Below are 22,971 nucleotides of genomic sequence, written 5' to 3' on the forward strand. Positions count from 1 at the left end.
TTATATATATTTCGATACATATATATGTATATGTTAATATATATACATACACACACACACACACACACACACACACACATATACATACAAAAATACATTTAAATCAAAGTCATATGTTTAGTGCATTGCGATGTGATTTGTAATTTCAGATGAAAATTCCCAGAGCAGTTTAACAATCAACCCCTCTTCCCAGAGAACTCTGAAAATTGTAGCTCTGGAAGAGGAATAGTGTCTCCTAACAACTCTCAGCATCTTTAACCAACTATGCTTCCCATGATTCTTTGGTGGAAACCACAGCTGTTTAAAGTGGTATGATTCTGCTTTAAATGCAGATGGGGCCCAGGACTGGAGAGTCACAAAGCTCACTGGGGGACTCTGAGCCAGCTAGTCAGAGGCACACTCATTCTCAATCTCACTTCCTCTCTGTTTAGCCTACCATCAGGCTGTGCCAGGGGCAGCTGTCAGTTGGAAGGACACAAGCTAATTAAGGCCAACAGCAAATGCACACTCAGGCAGCTGCTCAGGTTTCCAAATGTGGCACTCTTGGGGAAAGTGAAGTGTGGGAATGGATTGCTCATGCTAAAGAGCCAAGCCTGGATCAACAGTTATTTATAGAATGGTAGCCAGGTTCTTAATGGTTCCCCAGATCATCTGGTCAGGCTCTGCTGATGAGCTGCAGCACACCTCTCTGGCCATTAGCTGAGTAATGTTTCAGCACAGTGATTCTCAGAACAGTAGCTCTCTGCTTGAGAGATGTTCCAGTGGTGCAAGACATTAAGTCTCTAGGCCGCTGCTAGAATCTGTGGTTCAAACCACCTAGTTTGCCTTCTACCTATCTCAGTAAGTTTTAATATGAAGGTTAAAATGGGTGAAATGAGAAAAATATACTTCCCTGAGATCCTGGTATTAAAATGATATAAATAAGTTCCTCCAGACTTGTGGAATAATGAATCACAAAGTGCATGTTTCAGATTGCAGAATGCCAACTTTTTAACTCCATTTTTAGGGAGCGCACGGGCATTTGGAGGACTGGACCAAATTCTTCTTTGCTCAGCCCCATCATACCATCAGTATCTGGCCTGCTGATCCCACTGGCTCCCCTTGCATTGATGTGTAAGTGAAATCAGTGGATAAGTTAATGTCTGCTAAGTGTTCTTCTTTGAAGTGTGCAAAAGATCAGAATTGATTTTTGTCCATTTTGCAGCTCAGATAGTTGCATAAAATAATGGCTCCAGGACACAGATCTTTGTATGACCCATTTTATAACAAAGTGGAAAACGGTGGAAAACAGAACAACTTAGTGTGCATGCCAGTTTTCTATCTGGCCCCAAATTCTCCCATTCTACATTCTAAATGAAGTTAGATTGGTGACATAATCTGTCAGGCTGTTTTCAAAGAACCAAGCAGCTATCTGCCCTTATAAGATCTGCTCCCTAATTATTTTTGAGTGGTGAATTATATCAGGAATCATAGCTCATACCAGATGTGCCAGAATTGTGACAGATTTCGAAAGAAGTGTACTGAACTGTTTATCCTCATCTACCTTTCTTTCTCGCTTTCACATGGACACCTAGCTGCTAATTCCAGAGGATACAATTCTGATTTAGCCATTGATCCTGAATGCCAAAGGCATTTTCTTGTGTAAAGAATGCTTTCCCCATCATTGAGAAATCAGTAGGCTACTTAAGAGTCCTCCATTTCCCCACAGATTTCATAAATGTGTCTGAGAGAAATAGTCATGTATTCCGTGGACCTAGAGATTTGACTGAAGAGGGGGAGTACAAATTCCTATACTTGGGGTTATAGCCACTGTTACTCCTAGTAGACCCATTGATGTTAATAGATATGGCTAATTCAGGTTTATTTATTTTGATGGGTCTACTCTGACTGGAACTTATTGGATACAACCTTAAATTAAATTGAGGCCAAGGGACAGGCTCTGCCAAAGATATTTTGCTGTCTGAGCAAAAGGATCAAATGGTGTCCACCTCCCTATTTCATATGCAAAAGCTAACTAGCCTAATAGCTGAATCTTATTTCAGCACTAGCAATGGGACAGTGTCTCTCACTGCACCTGAGGTCTGCAGGCTAGCTTAGCTGAGGGGTATGGAGCAGACAGTGCTGCTCACACGTTTCTGTCCACACTCTGCCTTACTGCTGCCTAAGGAAGTCACCTCATGTTGTCTTATGGTAGAGCTGGCCCTACCAAGGGAATAGAAACAGGGTGAGGTTGCAATCAAAAACAGAGTTTATTGCATTAGTTTTACTGGTTATAATGCAAGCACTGACTTCCAACATTTCTTTTACACTTCAGTTGCATTATGGAACAATGATTTTGGACTGCCACGTCATGCTGAATTTTAAACCACAGGAAAGCACTGTATGCCAGGATGCCACCCCAAATTTTATGATGTGGAATTACAGCATGAAACCCCCACAATATTCTAGCTTAACAGGTTTGTGAACATATTTCTTCTGGAAACAATATGAAAATGAGTGTTGTTGTTGTTGTTGTTGTTGTTGTTGTTGTTGTTATTTATTGAAATTTGGACACTGCCCTTCATCTGAAGATCCCAGGTTCACAACTGAAAAATACAAAAGAAGAATATACAGTAAGTATTCCCTGTTCCTAGTGGCATTCCCAGAAGTGGCTTTTATGCCATGTGAAAGATAGCATAAAATGCAGGAATTATCCAAATAAGGAAACATTAGGAAAAGGGAACAAAGTGTTGTCTGGATGCCACATGGGCAGGCTTCCACAAACTTGACCCTCCAGATGTTTTTAGCCTACAACTCCCATGATCCCTAGCTAGCAGGACCAGTGGTCAGGGATAATGGGAATTGTAGTCTCAAAACATCTGGAGGGCCGAGGTTGAGGAAGCCTGTGCTAGAGAATCCATGCTTCCCCATTCTTGTTGTTGTTGACACTGCTGGGCTGATATTTTTGGCAGCTGTTCATGCTGATACTTTGTTCACTGAGGCTGCTCTTCCTGTTCCCCCAACTCCTCTGGGTCACACAGTACAACTAAGATCAAAACCGGGACTGGCTTTTTCACAGCTGCATTGGTTCCTACCACTCCTTCATCCACAAAGTCCAACCCTCCCCACTCCTTGACTCTGACTCCTTTTATGGGACTAGAGTAGATTGCAAAAGCTGTAACCACCTGCCACTGACTCTGCCACTTCCAACCTGGAAACTCCAAATGGCAGGTTTGCTTCCAGGTCAGTAGGAAGGCAGTTTCCAAGGCTGCAGTGCCTCATCGCAATGTGCTTATGGGCATTTGTAGTCAGGACTGATGGTAGCTCTCAAATACATTCTCCTGCTGACCTCAGTTTGCTAAAGCGTATTCTTTTGTGGGCTTTGACATCAAAAAGATAGTTGTGTGCCCTGCCATTATAAATTTTGGAAATGTGTTGTGAGGACCCTGGGAGACCCTGAAGAGTGTCATCTTCAATAGCCACATTACATAAATTCTGTTCATTGCTCATGTGACCTTTTTGATAACTACCCAGATAAAATGCTTCCCTGTCTCTCTAATCAAGATATATTCTAATTCACCTCCCAAAAGTCTGGAAGGGTTTTGTCTAGGGACCTGGTATTGTCAGTTTTCTCTGTAGTGTATTATACTCATGTATGGAATGCCAGAAAGCTCTTGGTACGGTTCTTCAATTAACAACGGGTAAACTCATTGTTCCAGAGATAATTGAGTCAGAATCTCATTCTTCTCATGGATTAGAAACCATAAACTTCCAGCTGCAAGAAAGATTTTTATCTCTCTTTTCACAGAGGTTCACCCTTTCAATAATTAATCTCTTCCATTTTAGGTAGGTCAAGGTTACCATTTGAATGTAAAACTCTGCAATTATTTAGTTAATGAGTGCACAAATTAAAAGACTCGGGCCTCTACATTAGGGTTTGGCCAGCCTTAATTGAAGACTTTTCTCATGGCCAATAGTCTCTTCATTAACCTCAGCCAGCACCTGCACATAGGGAACCAAAACATATCATCAAGGTCTTTGTGGAATCTGAAACTTGCATTTAATTAATACACTTTTTCTGAAAATACTTGCAAAATCCAAAGTAGATATGATGGTGGCAGAACGAGGTTGCTTTCAATTCTTGATCAAATGGGCTATGGATATTTGTATTTCCCTCTTGGGTGGCAGGAAGGAGAGCTGGACCATTCTCCTACCCATGCTTTTTGTTAAGGAAATAAGGAAAACCCTGCTGGACCAGGCCAAAGGCCCATCTATTCCAGCACAGTAGCCAACTAGGTGCCTATTGGAAGCTGTTGAGCAGGGCCGGTTTCTCAGCAACTGGTATTAAGAGGCATACTGCCTCCACAGTGGAAATAGAACATAGCTGTTGTGAATTTGCCACTTGATTTGGGAAGGAGAGAAAACCCCTTTAACATGCATTTAAAAAATAAAAATAAACATAAGCCAGACCTGAAGAGAAAACCCATAGTTTAAATATGTGGATTCAAAGGTCTTTAAAAATACCCAAAGACAATGTGCAATTCTTACAGTTGGAATGTAATGATGGGATAACATGCTGCCTTAAAAGCAAACAAACATCTGACTGGGTCATCTAGAGCACCAAATCATGGGGACTGGTGCACCCAGTGGAGTGTTGTCAGATCTTAACCGCTAAGCATCTAGGGGTTAGTTTCATGGTTCACTGGCCTTTAGTTATATTGCTGTCATGTTCTGATTTGTGGGCACTGAGCATCCTGCACATATCATCTCTTCCCATTGCTGGCTGTGCTCTTGAATCACAAAGCAAAACTAAAATGACAAGAACAGAGAGAAAGACGAAGTGGTATACCCTCACTGGATTTTCTTGGATAACCTTCAGGTCATAAGAACATAAAGAGCTGCCATGCTTGGTTAGACCCCGTGGTCCATCTACTTCAGCATGCACTCTCCTGATTATGACCAACCAGATGCCACAATGGACCACAAGAAATACCAGAGCCATAACATTTTTGGCATCGCAACGGTCAATAAGTTACAAAAGGCCTTGGACCATATGGCCATCTGCTCCAACATTGTCTACCCAGTATCATCTAGGAGAGCCAGTGTGGTGTAGTGCTTAGAGTGTTGGACTAGGACCTGTGAGACCAGGGTCTAAATCCCCACTCAGCCATGAATCTCACAGGGTGACCTTGGGCCAGCCACTGCCTCGTCCTTACCTACTTCAAAGGTTTGTTGTAAGAATTAAATGAGATGGGAGAGAACCATGTGACCACCTTGAGCTCTTTAGAAGAAAAGGTGGGATGTAAATACGATCAATCAGTCAATCAATCAATCTGTATGACTGGCACTGGGAACTCAGGCTGAAGTTCTTCCTAACATGGGCTACTTGATCCTTTTAACAGGACATGCCAGGAATTGCACGTAGGACCTTCTGCATGCTAAACTATGACCCCTCTTTGACACAAGTTGTGTGTCATATAACCAGCTGTGCTGCACTGCTCTTAAATCTCCCTTTGATCCACACCCATGGAACGCAAATGCACACAGTGATTTGTGTTTATAAAGGAAATAGTTCTCCATCAGTCATATTCTCTACCCATATGTTAATGCACAACCAATGGTAAAAATGCATCAGAACTGGGTAAACTAAATGAAAGGGCGGCCAGTTGCAGAGTTTCAATTTGCCTCAAAGCAGGGATGTTTCCATCTGATGAAAAGAACTGTGCAAGGACCAAACATAGGCAAGCTGTTGGGGAATATCTATGTTATTTCAAAAGAGAGACATCTTTCAAAGTGTTCACATATACGACTACTTCCAAACTTTAAAAGCATCCTATGGAGTGTTCCTTTCAATCAATCAATCTGATGAGCAATGGTAGATTGTGTTTGAAAATCCTCGCCTCACTTAAGGCTGTTTATCATTCTCAGGATTCACTAGGTGTGATTGCCATCTGGAAGGTGTAATTTCCCATTCAAAATTACTTCTCACTCTTAACAGTGTTTTCCAAGTGAGTTTCACTTCTAATGACTTTCTCTTTCTTTAGAGCTTGTTTTAGCAGGCGCTAAAAAAGGCAAATTATGCTGCATACTTAATTCTTTTTCCTGAATACTATTCATTCATCATGGTTGCCAGACCACTTTTGGAAGAGCAACATGTTCACAGCTTCTGAAAAAAAAGTATACACCGATTATAAATAAGTATTGCCTACCTGATTTGGATGCATATGGGATTAGAGCAAGTTCACCGTGCCAACGCTGAAGATGCAATAATCATTTCTGAAACACAAAGAGGGAAATTGGAAAGGCTCCTGGGGTCTCTGCAATGCAAAGACCATGAATTCAAATTAATACTTTGTATTTTAATAATTTTTATTTCACTTTTTAAAACGTGGCTTTTGATTGATTTTATCTGTGTTTTCTTTTGTTAAGTCACTTTCAGGCACTTGTTTTGTATAAAGCGACTAGCAAAGGTAAATAAAAATAATTGATTGCAAACAGTATGGTGGACTGGAAGCACTTACCAGACCTCCCAGCAGGGGAGTCACTGCTGTTTATCAGGAGGGAGAGATGTAGGCTGAGGCAATGGCAAGGATAGTACAATGCAAATGCGCAAGAGCATCTGATTAGCTCTGCAATGTGTTTGCACCATGCTGCCCTCAACACTGCTTCACCCCAACCAGAGAGGAGCAATGACTTGCCTGCCAGGTCAGGTGAGTGCCTCTGCCCCACCACACCACCTGCTGCTGATAAGAGTAGTGTACAGTGAGCACATTTAAACAAACCAACTATCCCGAAGGATATCACTGAATTTTTCTCTTCCCTTTGATAATTTTTGAATGCAATTTCTTTCCTCATTAACTGATGAAGAATAGCTTAAAAAATGCAGGTGAAATCTTCCCAGTACGTTTCCAGGCACAATTCAAAGTGTTGGTGCTGACCTTTAAAGCCCTAAACGGCCTCGGTCCTGTATACCTGAAGGAGAATCTCCACCCCCATCGTTCAGCTACGGACACTGAGATCCAGCGCCGAGGGCCTTCTGGCGGTTCACTCATTGTGAGAAATAAGGTTGCAGGGAACCAGGCAGAGGGCCTTCTCAGTAGTGGCGCCTGCCCTGTGGAACACCCTCCCAGCAGATGTCAAGGCAATAAACAACTATTTTACTTTTAAAAGACAACTGAAGGCAGCCCTCTTTAGGGAAGTTTTTAATGTCTAATGCTGTATTGTTTTTGATATTCAGTTGGAAGCCGCCCAGAGTGGCTGGGGAAACCCAGCCAGATGGGCGGGGTATAAATAATTTATTATTATTATTATTATTATTATTATTATTATTATTATTATTATTCTCAGCACCATTCCATAATGCAGAGAAGGGTAGACACAGTTGGAAGTATTGGGGTGCAACTCATCTTACACAGCAGGCTGATACGAGATTTCTTATTTTTCCAAACTTAGAGTCTCAGTGTGATTAGATCCAGCATAAAGTGTGCTCCACCAACAGTGATTCAATGTTCAGTTAAGCTACCAAGTTGTGTGCTAATGCCAAACACCAACGGGCACAAATGAGCTGAAGGTAGTGAAACCAGCGGCAAACTCTGTTTGCAGAGCTCCCTGTATCAAATTTTGGAAATAACAGCAAGCAATGGAGGATTTCTACTGCATAGGTTCCTCTTTAGAAATTACATCAGGCATAGGTGTCTTTAGGGGGTGGCCTAGAGGGGTGGATGCTAGTTCTTTTATTCTAGGCCCTCAATGTCCTCTTCCCTTCCTTTTAAAAAACCCCAACAAAACTTATTTTTTATTTATTTTTTTAAAGTTTTTGTTACAGGCTGGATGAGCTCACTACAGTGCTGATGAAAACCATCTGCCACCATCTTAATTTGCAAATTTGTGTCATAGCCCCGCACCCCGTGTCCTTTAAGTAGTGAGCAACACCCTCAAGACCAGTAATTTAGATTTCAAAATCCAGGGAAAATGTGGATGAAGGTAATTTGGTAGTATCCACAGTAAACCAACATAATAATGGCATATTTACAGCACTGCCATATTCTGATTGCTTAGTAGTCAGTCCTACTACAAGGATGTGGAACTTCTTTCAGACTAAGGGCTGTGTTGCCATCTGAGAAACCTTCCAGGGAACAAATGCCAGTGGCTGGGCAGGGTCAAAGGTCAAAGTGCAGAAAGCAACTAATGCAATTTTTTCCATTGTGCAGTAGGCGACTTTCTATATATACTCATGCACCCCTCTCCAGCATCCATCCAGGCAGCCAGGAGGCATTATCATTGTAGCCCTGCAAACACACACACATAGTGAGGGGTGGTGAGGGGGTGTGGCCTTGGGCCAAAAAGAGGGAGGGCCACAGCTGGGCCCCTGGCCTGAGGTATTCAATTGGCCTACTCCTGGATAAGTATTTAGGGTTACAGCCTTAACTACAGTACTCAACCTTATACAAGTCATTAGATTAGCACCTAGCAAGGCGCTTTGCCAGGAAGGAATAATAATATTCAGAAGCACCTTCCGTAACTACAGAAGCTCAGATGAAAAGATATTTCTATAGCTTGTACGTCTGAGTGTCTCTTTGATTATAGGGATGCAGATGACGGTTACAAATTTTAATAAAGAACCTGACACCTCAGGTAATTGCCATTGTTGAGGCATGCTAACAGACTTCTAATGCGTTGTTTTGACCAACTGACAGGGAAATGGGTATTTCATCTTCACGGTGATTAACAGAGAACCTGGAACTAAGCATATGCTACTCTCAGAACTACATCTTCAAAGAAGCATAAGAACAGCGTTGGCTTTGAATTTCAAAGGCATTCTTTGTTAATTGAGATTGGCAATGGACCAGTTTGAATTTACTCCTTGCTGAAGACGCTTGCTCTCATGGGTGGACATTGCTCTTGCCAGAGTGATTAAAGCTCAGGGGGTGGGAGGAATGACTGCGTAAGAGTGGGAACAGATGTTAACACCCACCACTGGGTGCCACCAAAATAACATTCCCCGCAGAGAATTCTCGCCTTCCCTGCTGTAAGTTTTAGGAATGGTCACCATGCTGCATTATCACACTGTGATTTCCTCTCCTCCTCCTCCTCCAAGCCACATGCTGAGGATTCCTAAACATTTTGTGGTAGGAGGGAATGGAGAATTCACAACAGAGTTGCTGTTTCAGCACCATTCTCATTATCCGCAGCATCTCGATGGAGCTGATGCCATCTGCTTCCACTCATGCACGATTTGCTGAACATATGGAGACCCCTGCTGGATTAGATTAGGGGTCCACCTAGCTGAGCATCCTGTTCCCAAGAGAGACCAGCCAGATGCTCAGGTAAGCCCATATGCAGAGCATGAAGGCAACATACTTACACCATTGTTTGCCTATGAGCATATCAGAGACACTCTGAAAGTCCTGGAATAGATAGCTGTATATATCCTCCATAAACTAGATCCACCATAAATTTGTCTAAAGTCATATAAGTTAATTGCCATCTCCACATTCTGTGGCAGTGACTTCCATGAGTTAAATAGACACCCAGTGGGAAAATAGACCAAACCAAGGATGAGTTCAGGGTTGTTGGACTCAAGTTTCCATCAGCCCCAGCCATCCTATCCTGGCTAATGGTTGGGGATGATGGGACTTGTAATTCAGCAACATCTGGAGGACCACAGGTTACCCACCCCACTATTCTTCCTTTCCCTGTTCTCAAAACCCGTCAATGAATTTTGTTGGCTAATCCCCACTTCTATTATAACAAATGAAGAAAAATATTTCCTATTCATTTTCTCAGTACAACTCATGGCCCCCTTGTCTTTCTTATAATCCAAAGGAGTCCCAAATGTTTTAGCCTTTCCTTATAAGGAAGGTGCTCCTGAATATTTATCAGGTGAAATTGTATGATTTTAATATGTGTCTGGTAAAATTGAATTTCAATGAGATAAATAATATAACCTTGGATTGTTGGTGCTATCCATTGACTCCAATAGGCTTTGCCCTCTTGGCACATTGATGGGTCTCCCTGCTTTCAACTAATACTGGGCATTATGCAATTTTGGACAAATATCCTGTTTTACCACAAGGCCAACTCTGAGTTTTCCTGACCGTTCCGTATTTTGGCCCTCTCTTCCTTCATGCTTATGCTTTGATTTTTGGTAGTTATCCATCTGAAAATAACACTAACTTCACTCTGGAAACAGCAGCCAGCAAGTTATCACTTGCATTAAAAAGAAATGACAACAGTGAAATGTTGCCTGGGACTGTAATCAAAAGCAGTGTTTTGTTTTGTTTTTATTACAGGCATAGAGCATGATAGTAATAAATAATATTGCCTTTCAATGCAGGTTGGTGCAAGTAATCAGAAGCCTGTTCAATATAGTTTTATTGGAAATACCATATAATTTGAAGAAACAGTGAATAAACTGTACCAGCCCTGTCATTTAAGCCCAAAGTGACCTCTTCTGAAATTGGCTGAAGCAACATAGCAGAATAGCAACAAAACCTACATTGTCCGGGTGGTGTCACAAGTCTACCTTCTTATAAGAAATGCCATTTCTGCTCTGCCCATGCAGGTTTTCAGCATCAGCTCCAAGCTCATTTCTGAATTAATAGGTATATCCATAAATCTATCAGGGAAGCATAGCCCTTGGACAAGCTAAGTGAGATATTAAAAGCCAACCTTGATGGGTCTTTGAACACATTTCCTTTTCTGGAACATCCATTTTAAACCAAATCTTATGGTGTAAGAACATGTAGTTCAACATTTTCCAAGGGCACTTTGTGGCAGATTTATGCCTCTTTTTATTTTTAAAAGGCTTAGAGCATTTAAGTCTGAATTAAAGAACAGAGCTTGATTCGTCACATTATTATATTGAAAGTTAATTGGGGTTGCGTCCTATATTATGCTTTTAATGGTATCTAGTTGTGTGCATTTGTGTACCCCTAAAATGTGATGGGTGAATGCAAGAAATGTGCTTGGAAATTCATGCACCCTAAAGTTATATTCATCAGAAGCTTCCTGGGCCGAGGTTTGTTGTCATACTATTTCCCTCCTGAAAACATAAAGGCACCTTCAGCAGAAAATACCCCACGAATGCATTGGATTTTGCCATCTGAGTGTGTTTAGTACCCAGCCAATGTTTGCAGACTAGGGTAGTAAAACACCCCATCATTATTTTCCCCATAGACAAGTAATCAGAGAAACGTTGGCACAAACCGTATATGTTACTTGCGGATATTTCTCTAACCAAAGACAGCTTTCTTGCAGATTTCTCAATGGGATTAGAAAAACAGCCCTAAAACTGTTAGCATCAGTTTTCAGTTGGAATAGTGTGTGTTTTCTAGACAGTTTACAATATCGTCATGACATTTTTATTTTAAAAGATGAAAATGTTTGCAATTGTTGCAATTGAAAATAAAAATAATAATTTATGAAAAGAACAGAAATCATGTTGTTTGCTCAATATGCAGGGAACAACGTTTACCTCACAATTTTTACCTTCTGTGGTCTACCTCCCACCCTGATTCATTGGAAATCTCACTGGGGTATTAAAACAACCCAAAAACCATGGGTATGGCGTTTTTTGGGGGGGGGTCTCTTCATAATTAGATAAAGGTTAATAGCAATAGAAGCCTATGGTTTTCACTTATTGATTGAAGCAACTGTTTTTAATACTTAAAAAACAACATCTGAAAGCTATCTGGTCAGTTTGTAGCTGATATCATCTATTATAGCAACAGGTGAATCATAAATAAAAAGCATCATGACAACGAGTACCATAGTCTTGGTTACTTAATACAGAGAAGGTAAGGAAGAGGAGTCTAGGTCAAGGAAAACTTTGCAGTGAAGGTTCAGCAAACAGTTTCTACCTCTCTCCCACCTCCTTTTTTCCACCTCCAGCAACCAGATACAGTAAATAATGCTGCATAAGAAGATCATACCATTATACTCTGCTTTAATTAATCTTGGGAGGGGGGAGAGAACTCTCTGTGGTCCACAGTCAAGATTAATGCAGGATAGAGTTTCCACTTTGCTCATAACTATGCATCTGAAAGATGGGGAAGAGAAAATCTACCCACTCACTGCCCTCATTGTATTGTTCATCAGGGTGGCAAAAGGTGTTTACAGGTAATTAATCTTCATTAAGTGCTTTACAGTATGTGCCCTTAGGGTCATCCATCCACCATTTGGGGAACTTGGATTCTCTAGTGCACCAGGCCTGCTGAAATAAATGGGGCATTTGAATAAGCATCTTTGGGACTGCAGCCATGATCCATTTTGAATGAAAAATACCCAGCATTTTAGGGACTGGTAATCAAACAGGCAGTTTGCCTCCTTTCACTCTTGCTTACATCTTTTGGCACACACCTAAGCAAGGGCTGCATCTTGCTATTATTATAACACTGTGATCCTCGCCTCCCTTTTTTAAACATTCTCTTTCTATTCCTGTTTCCATACCTAAATACACATGGACAATGTTGGCTGCCAAAACAATCACCACTTTTCTGCATCACCCAAGTTTAATTTACAGTATACACTCTAAGCTGTTCAAGGAAGTTGAAATAGATAGAATCAGAAGAGACAGCGAAAGCTATTTTCTGCTCCACGAGATACAAGCCGTGTGCGTTATTTTTAGCCTTCCGAGTTGGATCCTGTGTTTATCTTTGAGAGTCCCATAATTCTGTATTCTTTGATTTTCAGTGTTCTTTAACACACACCCCCCCCGCTAATCCTCTTAATGCTGGCTGTAAGTATCTTCATTCAAATGCCATTGCCACCATAACGATGGGCCGCATCGTCTGTATTGTGCATCCCTGTCTTTGTAGTAGCAGACGACATTCCCCCAAGGCCCTCTGGAGAATATAACTGTTTGTTCATGCCTCTGCTTGTTTCATTCAAATAGGCCTGCATATTTCAGGTGGTGCAACCCTGTAGCAAAGCTGCAGAGGTAAGCAAAGCTATCAAGCGGCTTAAACAGAGCCTCCGGCTTTTCAGAACCATTTATCTAATTCCACCAACCAGGAGATGTTAAGACATGTTGACAGCAGCCAATTTTCACATTATTAGTTCTATGACATACCGAGAGTAGGTTGTGCAGTGTGCTGAACCTAATATTTGCTCTGGCATTCTTAAAACACTGAGCACCAAATGCACAATCCAGAATGTGTGTGTGTGTGTGTGTGTGTGTGTGTGTGTGTGTGTGTGTAGAATTCAGCTCATGGGACACTCTCACCAAAGGAAGGAGGGGCAGTTTTTGTCAATTCCCCCTCCCCCTCCCCAGCACCCCACTTTACCTTTTGGAAATCTGAGCAGGTAGGTTGGGAGATGTTCTAAAGCAGTGTGGGTGGTAGTAAGGGATGAGGAGAAGTTCAATTCAGTTTGCTTTTAAAGGCAAAGTTACCCATTTTGCACCATCCTCAATGATACAGAAACCCAAACATATCCATGCTTAAAATTGTTCACACTTATACTCAGCGAAGTGTGCATATAAATGTGCGCTCATGTAAGTGAAAATAGTGTATAAAAATACATCAGGAAGAATTGCTTTGCAAAAATGTCTATTATCGGGCAAAAAATCATATGAAAGTGTAGTAGAAATCCACACTAAAATGCTGGTGAATTTTCAAGAAGTTTTTTTTTTTTTTGGGGGGGGGGGAGGTTCAATCACAAATGGAACCCGAGATTTAGACCATACACGCTTTCAGAAGCTGGATACATTATCTTCCTAGTAAAATCCTAAAGTTTTCAGCTACCTAGGGTCCTTTCCTGCAAGAGGAGTTAGGCAGTTGGCTTCAGAAAGCACTGTGGGGAGGAACTGGAGGGGAATATATGAAGCCAGGAATTGGTGCCGCGAATACAGCAGCAAGACGAGTGTTGGCCCTAGCGGGGGAGGGGGGCATTGGGGCTCTGCTCCAGACAGATGGTAATTTCAGCAGGCACTGAGGTCAGAATGGCACATAATATTGGATTCAAATAGCAATAGTGTGACTCTTAGCTGGCCTCTGGGTTGGCCAGTTCAGAAGCAGAATTGCATTGGTTCCACGGAATAACAGGGACCCTTTACTTCCAGGGCTTTGAGTCACTGTTTCTGAGCTGCTTCTTTTAATTATGATCTTCTCCTCTTCCCGGCTTTGACCGGTGGATCAAAAGGGATGTACAGACTGGTCGCAGATGGGCCTAAGGTGGGTCACAAGAGTGGCATTTTCGTTTCTTTTGTTCCTTTGAGATATTTTAAAGCAGAGATAATCGAAAGAGCAACAAGAGTTATTTCATTTGTTTTGGACATTTCCCTAACCTTATTTCCAAATAGTGGTGCACAAATTATAATAGATCATAAAATATAAAGGGCAGGCAAACTTATAGCAACCCCCCCCCCCCAATATCTTTATTAAATTTCCATGTGCTAATTTATATTCAATGTAGTGTTGAGCAGATTGTTCTGTCAGCACAAGGAGTTCTCTTTGCACAACAGAATAATCTTCCACCCCACCACCCTCTAAATATTTTGGGGGTTTCTTTCCTCCAACCCTCCAGAGCACTCAGGGGTAAAGGGTGGGGGAAAATCCCATTGCATTAGCTGTCTTTGCATTAGTGGAAATATTTAGTCACATAGTGTCCACAGATACAAAATCAGAAATAATTACTATAATTTAAGTAGAAATACATCTCACCATCGCTGAGACCATGATGAGGTACTGTGTGTACCCTTGTTCAGTCTGTTGTTCGGTTGATAACTGTCAGTGGGAAACTTGAAGGCACTTGCTCTCGCTTCCTACGATCCTTTTATCTTTAAATTGGACTTTGACTAGCCAGCCATCAAATAGATGGCTCCTTCAAATAGATGATGGACCTCTGAGAACCCTTCAAATAGTGCTGGGTGGAGAATATTGTCTGGACTGAGAGCTGGATTCTAGGCTATCTTTCTGGGGGCCATGGGCAAAAGTGGACAAAGCAATGAATGTAAATATTACCTTTCTGCAGTAGGCTAGTATCTACACACACACACACACACACACATCCCTCTTGCTATCCTTCATTCAGGCAAGCAAGAGCCATTATCGGAGTTCACAGAAACAATCCAGCTAGGCAAAAACACTCAAGGAGAGTGCAAAGCAATGACGATGAGGAGCATGGCCTGAGTATAGGGGTGAGTGTGTGGAGAGTGTGTGTAGCCTTGGGATATTTCTGAAGGCCAGATAGTCCATTTCCAGAGGGCCTTTGAGAAGAATGAGCATTGTATGATGTTGCTGCTTTATGATTTATGCTGGGTGCTGGTAGTTAAATAAACTTAATCCAACATAAATCAATATGTTGTGTTTATACTATTGTGGGAACAATCCCGTTCCCATCTGTATTCACATTCAGATGAATGCATGGAAAAGTAAAAAAATAAAATAATATTGCGTATCTGTTCGCATTGCTAGTTTCCAAGAAGAAAAACTCACTATTAGATGCCAAAAATCTTCCAAAGTGATAGTATACTGGAAGCAATAACCCTTAAAACCTTAAAAAAGCAAAACAACACAAAAAAAACATGCAGCTGCACATCCAACCCCACCCCACCCACTGCCCTGAACTTAGGAAAATAGCAAATAAACAAAGCATTTCCTTCTGTATGATGGCTATGGAGTTGTGACAGTTTATATGCCTCTGTTGTAGCCTGAGATATGATTTCCCTATGTTATTTCACTGGTTGCTTTTGTAAATAAGGTTTATGTAATCCATCCATTAGCTATGCAGCTTTGGTATACTCCAACAGTTCCCGTAGATTACTATTATATATGCTGACTTGAAAACAGCAGAGTATCAAGGGGAATCCCAGATCATCCATTTCCATATTACTCAAACACGTTTGCTTTCTACTCGTCTTCAGGGTGAGAAACGTCTACTGTTTACGGTATGATTATGGTTTTAAATGAAGTATGATAGTGTGGAGGACCATCATTTAATGACTTTTTAAGCACAATGTGAGTCATTCTAGTTTAACTACAGTGTATAGAATGCAGTTTTGCTCCATTTTCTCATTACCACACAGCTAAATAATATTCTCGTTCAGATTCATTATAATCTACAAGGTTGCTTTGGAAACTAAGAGATGCCTGTCCATAATGCATTATAGAAACAATTGCTGCTTCTTTCTAACATAATTGGATAAAAGGGAAGAAAACAGGTTGGTTGTGAGTACCAACATTTGATTGCCTAGGATTTCTTTGTCCCAATCATTTGACTTAATTAAAAACGTAGTATACTTTAATGCCTTGTTTGAAGTCTAGGAGTGATTGCAAGTCTAGTCTTCACTTTCAGTTCTGAATATGAATTTACAACGTAAGTCTAATTTGGTCTTTCTGTCATGTGATTCTACTTCCCTCCAGCTACCTCTCCCTGTTAATCTATTAGAATGTATTATGCTAAACAAAACATAGGGACTCCTCGATTTAGTACATACTTCTGAAATCCCACATTGAGAATAAGAGGATACACAACCACTACTAGCAAACCAGCTATTGCAGGCAGCCCACTAATATGACTTGTTTGGACATCATTGATAAAACCAATTTTGTGGAACCAGCCTAAACCACAAATGCACTATTAATGCACAGTGGTACCTCGGGTTACATACGCTTCCGGTTACAGACTCTGCTAACCCAGAAATAGTACCTCAGGTTAAGAACTTTGATTCAGGATGAGAACAGAAATTGTGCTCCGGCAGTGCAGCAGCAGTGGGAGGCCCCATTAGCTAAAGTGGTGCTTCAGGTTAAGAACAGTTTCAGGTTAAGAGTAGACCTCCGGAACGAATTAAGTACTTAACCCGAGGTACCACTGTATTGGGTAGAACCCAACAAAGTCATTGTGTGAACAATGCTTGCCCCACACTCCTCCACATACACTCACATCTACTCCAAAGGGTTGAGGGGAAACCCCAGAACATTTTGGGGAGATGCAGAGTGTGTGTAAGGGATGGGAATATTGAGGGGAAGTTCTGTTGCACAAGTTGTTCCACTCATGCAGTGACTTTGTTGGATACAACCCACAGATAATGTTCGCATATTACCATTGTTAGCATATTACCATAAACAAAGAACATAATGTTCTTTGTTTATGGTAATATGCTAACAAAGGCACACAAGCAGTCCATTGCAAAGTTCTAAATTCTATGCTGAGCTAACATGCATTTTGCATGTTAGCGGAAGGCTCCAAAACAGGAAGTGTGAGTTTATCTTCCCTCCTTTCTACTTTCAGGGCAATACATGAAAAACCTGTGGGGAGATGCACAACTCTAAATTTTCCCTTAGGATGCTGACCCAGAAGCCCAAATGATTTGTTGCAATTTACTTGCACTTTCCCTTTCAGTGTATAATTAGTAACATGTAAAGTAAAGTCACCCCCACCATTTACTGCCACCATTTAGCAGTTCCACTTAAACGAAATATGACATTTTTGCAGCTGAGAAGAATATGCCATCCATTTGTAATTGCACAGAAAATGAAGGCAGGTAGAATCTACACTCTTCTTGACACTCTGGCAAATTGAGATCATAGAGTGGGATATTTCGCAACCAAGGATGCCTATCCCTTGATAAATACACTGAATGTACTTGTCATAAAAGCCAACAAATTTTATTTTGGGAAGCATTCAGAAAGGTCTAGAAAATCATTTGTGTGCAGATTTCTACGAATTAAACCTCATCATTGTTCTAAATGAAAGTTCAGCGATACTTCCCCTCCCTGCCATTATGTGGCTTCCCAGGGAAAAAACACACCTTCAATTAATTAACTTTTCTAAGAAGAATATTATTCATAAAAATAAGACTAATTAATAGTTTGACCTCTGAGAGCATACTCATAGCATCTTAAAAAGAAACCTGGGGCTTCATCAGAAGGAGCAAAGTGTAGACAATGTATTCCTGACACAAAGGTAGAGTTAAGGTAACTTTGTGTTTAATGGCCAGCTGGGAATTGTCCCCATTCTCTGCCATGTAAGTTAAAATTGGAAGAAAACATTGTAGAGTCACATGTTAGTTTGTAATAGCAGAAACATCAGCATTGTCCCTTAGTTAGTAATGCAAATGTATTAGCCTGGGCATTCTTTCTTTCTTTTTTGCCTCGTCCAATTCAAATTGTGTGAGGGAGAGCAGGAGCACATTCAAAAAACACTATTCGCCTTGGCACATCACTTTCCCCTTGTTCACAGCCCTCCAAGGTCACAGTCACACAATACATTTAAAGCACTCTTGCAGTCAAGGCTCCCCCCCCCCCCGAGAATTCTGGGGACTGTGGCTCTCAGCACCCGTAACAAACTGCAACCCCCCAGGATCCTCCTGTACTCTTGGAGGTTCCACATGTGATTTAAAACCAGGGTTCTAAATTCCACGGAGAACTTCCATGAAAAAAATTGAAAATGGGATGCAGTGGAATGGTTGGAGCTTCCCAGTGCATCACCACTCTCCTTCATATGATCTTAAATTATGTGAGGGGAGAAAACGCCTTGTGCCTGAGAATGCTTCGGAAGACTAAGTAAGCTGGCTTTAACAACTGAGCTCTGAAGTTCTTCCTGTGCCTGTTTTCTTTAAAACATTGCTAGGGGGCTGCTACCCTTGATTGCGTAGCATGAAAACCTTGCCTACTGCAGGACAATGACTCTTTTCCTTACAAAAATATTATATAGTAAGAAGAAAAGCAAACCCGCTTGATGATACTTTTCTTTTCTTATGAGGTAGACTGAATTCATCATGTGCTTATTTTCTATCTCCATATGAAACACAGAGCTGGTAAACACACCAATCTTTCCAGGAGCTAGCTAACTCTTTCTTTCTTTCTTTCTTTCTTTCTTTCTTTCTTTCTTTCTTTCTCTCTCTCTCTCTCTCTCTCTCTCTCTCTCTCTCTCTCTCTCCTGCCATACCTCACTTTCTTTGTAGGAAAGCTGTGAAAAGATTTGTTTACTCGTCAAGGTACAGGTTCCTTGTCAGGGGGGAAAAGAAAGAAAAATATCTGACAACCCTGTCCCAGGTTTACTTACAACCTAAGTGCATTAATGCTAACACTTGCAACAGCCCAAGTAGAAGATCTTGACAGTATCCCAACCCTGCCTAGTACAAAGGTGTAAGTTCTAAAAGGAAGGCTACTTTGATGAGTAGGAGGATAGAATCAGCTCATCTCTGCCTCTCATCCATGCAGCTTCACTTACAACCTAGAGCAGTTGAATTCTTGTCTCTCAGGCTGTTGTTAAAAGCACAGGAGCTTCGCCAAAGAACTTGTTCCTGATTCTGCCACCTACTTTTTCGACATTAGGCCTTCCTTCAGTACCTCTACCTTTGAACCAAGCAGGGCTGGCTCTACCATGCAGAAAAGTGAAACAACTTACTTCAGGGAGCAATATGACATCAGGAATTAAGAACGTAATAAATATTGAAGGCCCAATCTAGTTCAGGATCCTCTTAGTGGTCAATCAGATGTCCATGGGAAAAACGCAAGCAGGGTGTGAGTACAACAGCACTCTTCCCACTAGTAATTCTCAGCAATTGATGATTCAGAGGCACACAACAGTGGAACATATCCATCGTAGCAAGTAGCCTTTGATAGCTTTATCCTTCATTAATTTGTCTTATCATCTTTTACAGCCATCAAATATTGTGGCCATCACTACATCCTGTGGGAGCATGTTCCATAGCTCAACTATACACCACTTGGAAAAATATTTCCGTTTGTCTGTCACTAATCTTCCCAAATTCAGTTTTGTTGAGTGACCCTAAGTCACTCTTTGTCTTGAGCTGCCATTTCCCAAAGAAACCATTTTCATGAGAACCAATAATGAAAGCTGGAAGAGTTGAGAGGAAAGGAACCTCTCATCCTAGGGGTTAAGGTGCACATGAGAGCCTGTGAGATAATGAGTGCAAAAACCAAGTAACCAAATAATCCCATCCATATGGTACAATTGTAGTATCAGAGCAGCTCCAGTGTGCTGCAATTCGGTGCCACATAGACAACATATGGTCAAACATATGGTTGTGTTCTACCCAACACTGCCATTACATTCACACAACACTTGGGTATGTGTGATTGAACTTCTCCCTCCTCTCCACTACAGACCTCTGTGCACTCTCAACATCTGATTCATAGGGTTGGGCGATCTCTGGAGCGGAATGGGGGTGGCAAAAAAAAGAAGAGAAAGGGGAAGTCCCATTGTGCAAGTGGAACGCTGCTGCAGCAGCACTGAATACAACACAAAGAAAGCATTTAGATCAAGGGAATGGCATGATCCCACCTGTACCAACATCACACATTCCTGGGAGCCATTGATCATTTCCTTCACTGCCCTTCTGCCATAGGTGCAATATTATTTTTATTTTTAAAAGGAGGGGAATCTACTATGAAACCCATAGCAACTATGTTTGTAAAGGTGGTTAAAGGTAGAGGTGACCTCATTTTTGGTGGGGGTTCCCCTTTGTCTTTAAGAACTGCGTGGCAGAGAAACATTCACCGGATGTAGCATTTCCTAGCATGAAGATGTAGCAGTTACACCTGTTGAAATTCTGTCTGCCATGTCGCTGGTAAAAGACCAGGAAAAAAGTGGAGAACCCCTGTGCTAAAGGATAACTAATCCCATATAGACTTGAGGGGAGAAGGAAAATGCCGCTTATCTAGTATTAGTCGTCTGAAAGTTCTAGACATTTGTCATGTGTACATAGTGCTCAGTATTTAAGTCAAAGTTGCAAGCTTCCCTTGTTTCATTAAATTATTGAAGGGTTTATTACCCCAAGGTTGTGTGAACTCATCCTCAACATTTTACAAGACATTTAAGTACATGCTTACATAATGAGATTCCAGCCTTTGTTTAAAGCTAATCATATTCTTGTGTTATTTGCTGAATCAGTAATTAAGTACTAAAGTAACACCCGAAGTGCTGGACACCTTTATTAATGCAAGCGTCAGTATTATGCTATAACTATTGATAATTGTGTTTAATTGGTGCTAGCTGATGACTGCTAGGGGCAATAATCCAAGTCTTGTCTTTTTTACATTTATCAGTCAAGGGAAGAGGTTTGGCAGAGAGGTTTGCAGCTCTTTTGCCAGCGCGCAAGTTCTTCAATATTCCCTACTTTTAGTGGCTGCCCTAACCAGTTCTTTATGACTAGAAAGATTTTTTTCCCCATCTCCACAAATCAATTCGGTCAATGCAATAAAAAGAAAATAACTATTTTTATGGTTAGCACGCTTTGTTCTCCAGAACAAATAACGTTAAATTATTTGTGTGTGTATCTATTTCTATCATAATAACCTCCATAAAACAGCATCCCATTTTCAGAACATGCAAGTGGAGATGGCTTTTGATTCTGGGGATGAACAAAGCTGTCATTTCAGTTTTTCTCGGTTTCTCATTTTTCCAATCTTAAGTTCAGTGCACTGCATTTCTACATCAGTTTGCATTTTATTTTTTTATTTTTTTAAAGCAGTCTCATGAAATTACATCAGTGTGTGGGTGTTTCTCCTAATGTACACATTTTTGTATACAATTTTGCTCAATATTTATATTTTTGCTGGGGGTTTTGCCCCAGAATATAATACATCTTGCATGCCATTTTTACGAATATGTTCATTTTTATGGACACTTCCCACCATTATATGCATTTTTCATACATTTTTGGTATGGGAACTGCATCGCAAAATTCAGATGAGTGTAAATAGTTGTGCTTTGCTTCATACATTGTTTCAGAAAGAATGATATAGGTGGGTTCATATGTGCACTGAATCTCTCCCTCATCTTTATTTGGTACATTAAGCCTTTGCTGTAATCCAGAGCCTCATGGACCCCACCATGCATGCATTAGTATATATATACTAATATATATACTAATATACAGTATATATGCCGTTTTCAGATTGTCAGCATCTCATTGTTAGTCTGGCAGCTTCCAGAAAGGTATGATTTGGTGTGCTCAGTTGTCCTCTCGTCTGATGTGAATCATGAAGACCTTCCATCTGAACATGGAGCACCTGAGCTTGTAAGAGGTCAATAGAAAGCTAGCAAGAGCTGCTTAATCTAGTTGTCATAGTTTATATTAATTAATTTCTTTGTCCCTTGGTTTGAAAGGCAACAAGCATACCAAGATGAACTTCATCTTAAGAAAACAGAGCACCACTTCTTGTCAAGTATGGGACATAGTTATGCTCCATGATGACCAACAGGAAAATATGTCAAGAGTATGTCATTTATTGCCATAAAGGAAGTGGGGTGGGTCTTGTATTCATTGGCGCTCTCTGTTGCCTGTCAGCCCCTTCTCTTGGATTGGGGACAGGAAGGCAAACAGGAGGCGTAAACCCAATGTGAGGCAGGGCTTGCTTAAATTGGAACCAGAGTAATTAAAACAAATATGCTTGCATGTGTGAGTGCATCTGCTTTGAATTATCATCTGCAGTTCTAGACTGACCTTAAATGGACCTTCTTTCTACCACACAGGAAAACCTTCCTATAGCCTCTGGATAGGGAGCGGCAATATTTGAAACACAACTCTGATGGTAAACAGGACTTCCCTCCCTCCTCACTATTAACCTCAAAAACATCTCAGATATAAAGCTGGCCTGAATTGGGCTTGGTATGAACCACAGCTTCCTGATTGGCACTTTAAAATAAGTGGATATACTGAACATTATTTTCAAGATGCATTCTTTTCTTTCCTAGTTGCTAAGTCTAAAATATGGATTCAACAGTTCTTGCATGACCTCAGAAAGATGCTCACAATGTAATGTAGAGGGCTCCTTTTTATTATACTTGGCAAAAGAATTTGTCTTAGATTTTCCACTCACCAGCAAACAATTGATAGGAGAAGGGTATCCATGCACAGATGATGTGAGAGAACGAGAGGGCACACAGGTCTCTTTACGTGCTCTGTGCAAATGCTGCTTGGCATTGGGTGCCATAAATAGCAGTAACTGCATCCTCCTTTGGAAAGGAAGAAGACAAAGATCACTGATACACACAGCAGCATCAAAGCTGCTTTCTTGT

The sequence above is a fragment of the Podarcis muralis genome, chromosome 6, assembly GCF_964188315.1.
Source record: "Podarcis muralis chromosome 6, rPodMur119.hap1.1, whole genome shotgun sequence".
Classification (NCBI taxonomy): domain Eukaryota; kingdom Metazoa; phylum Chordata; class Lepidosauria; order Squamata; family Lacertidae; genus Podarcis; species Podarcis muralis.